The following is a 2391-nucleotide window of genomic DNA, read 5'->3' as shown; positions in this document are numbered from 1 at the left end:
CCACCAGCCACTCCTCGGAAGGAAGATGGGGCAATCTACTTCCATAGTGATACTGCCTCAGAAACCCAAGGAGGGGTCGCTATGAGTTGGGTCCAACTTGACAGCACATAACAACAACAACAACATTATATACTAGAAGCAGAGGACATCCCCAATGCAGCTACTTAGTAGCTAGTAGATTCTACCATGGAGTCCATTACCAGTCTCCTCATAGGAAATCACTATAAGCAGATGCCTAGCCACTCAATACCAGGATCAGCCAAGTTGACACACAACCTTAACTACCATAAAATCTATATCTTATCTATCTGTCCATCTGACTGTCCATCTCTCTGTCTATATGTTGTTGTTTACTGCCATTGATTTAGCTCCTGCTCATGGTGACCATATGGATAATAGAATGAAAAATTGCCTGATTCTGTACCAATGTGTATATTTAGAGAGATTTATTTTAAGGACTGTGTGGATCATAACAAATTATGGATAACATTATAAGGAATAGGAATTCAGAACATTTAATTTTGCTCATGTGAACCAATACATAGATGTGGTGTGGTAAATTACATGGTGTGGCTTTTTAGCCATAAGTCTTTGTAAATTCCATGGTGGAATTTGCCATGAGCAACTGAGTAGCGGCTGATTGTTAAAGTTATCCACCTGGGGTATTTCTGTTGGGAACAGCACCAAGTAATTATCTGGGAAGTTCACTCTCTCTCAGGTGTGTAGAATTCTGCTGTTGAGACTGGTTACTTTGGTCACTCTTCCAGGTTCAAAAGTAGCCCTCGTAGAGTCAGAAGGAACCTGTCACTGCTAGCTGGGAGATGCGAGAGACAAGTGCTGCTGAGAGAGAGAGACATGAGAGACACGTGCTGCTGGGAGAGAGAGTGAGATACACGCACTGTTGGGAGAGAGACACCAAGAGACATGTATTGCTGGGATAGAGACTGAGAGAGTCTGTCGGCTGAGCGACAGAGGGCTGAGAGAGACTGAGAGGGTTCCTGAACTTGAATTGTAGCTTGTTGTTTCCATAATAAACCCCACAATCTGGGAGTTCTGTGTGGGCACTGCAGCGAATTATCGAACCCAGCAGAGAGGTGCTGGGTGCTGCGGGAGGAAAGGTTGGTGCTAGGGTTGGTGAAAGGGCTGGAGGGAGGCAACATGTCTGGCCTCGCAGGAATAAGCCTTGGGCTACTGATGGTAATTCTGTCTCCCTGTTGTGGGGTTAGGGGAGGTCAGAAGATGTGGCCTTCTTGCCCCTTTGGCAATAGACAAAAAGGCAGTCTTTCAAATAGAACAAGGGGATACAGTGTGAGTTAATCAGGAAAGATTGCATTAAGGTTGTATGCTTTCACCACACATATTCAATCTGTATACTAAGCAAATAATCTGAGGAGTATATAGAAAAAAAAATGTGACTTTAGAATTGGCAGAAGACTCATTAACCACCTGCAATATGCAAATGACACAACCTTTCTTGCTGAAAGTGAAGAAGACTTGAAGTGCTACTGATGAAGCTCAAAGACTACAGCTTTCGATATGGATTGCATCTCAAAATAAAGAAAACAAAAATCCTCACAACTGGGCCAATAAGAAACATCATGATAAATGGAGAAAAGATTGAGGTTGTCAAGGATTTCCTCTTACTTGGATCCACAATCAATGTCCATAGAAACAGCAACCAATAAATCAAGGCATTACGTTGCACAAATCTGCTGGGGAAAAAAAATGTATTTAAAGGATTAAAAAAAAAAAAAAAAAAAAAAGCTATCCCTTTGAAGACTAAGGTGCACCTGATCCAAGTCATGGTATTTTCAATTGCCTCATATGCATGCAAAAACAGGATAATGAATAAGAACGACTGGAGAAGAACTGATGCCTTTGAATATGGCATTGGTGAAGAATGTTAAATATTACCTGACGTCTAGAATACTGAACATATCTATCTTGGTAGAAAGACAGCCAGAATGCTTCTTAGAAGTGAGAAAGGCCAGGTTTCATCTCACTTTCTTTGGACATGTTACAGGTGTGGTCAGTCTCTCTAGAAGGACATCATGCTTGATAAAGTAGAAGGTCAGTGAAACAGAGGAAGACCTTCATGAAGATGGAATTACAGTGGCTTCAAAGGGGACTCAAACATGACAATGATTGTGAGGATGAGGCAGGACCAGGCAGTGTTTCGCTCTGCTGTACCTTGAGGAGCTATGAGTAGAAACCAATTCAGCAGTGTCTAACAACAACAACAACACTTTAAGGAATTGACTCTCAGTAGATTTAGGCAAGTGCAAAGTCTATAAATTAGTGGTAGGCTAGGCTAGAGATTCCTGCAGGAGCTCTGGTAGCATAGTGCCTAAGGCACTTGACTGCTAACCAGAAGGCTGGAGGTTCAAACCC

The sequence above is a fragment of the Orycteropus afer genome, unplaced genomic scaffold, assembly GCF_000298275.1.
Source record: "Orycteropus afer afer isolate SDZICR_OR568_19922 unplaced genomic scaffold, OryAfe1.0 scaffold00316, whole genome shotgun sequence".
NCBI lineage: Eukaryota > Metazoa > Chordata > Mammalia > Tubulidentata > Orycteropodidae > Orycteropus > Orycteropus afer.
The sequence above is the reverse complement of the archived record's forward strand: the minus strand, read 5'-3'. Positions refer to the sequence as shown.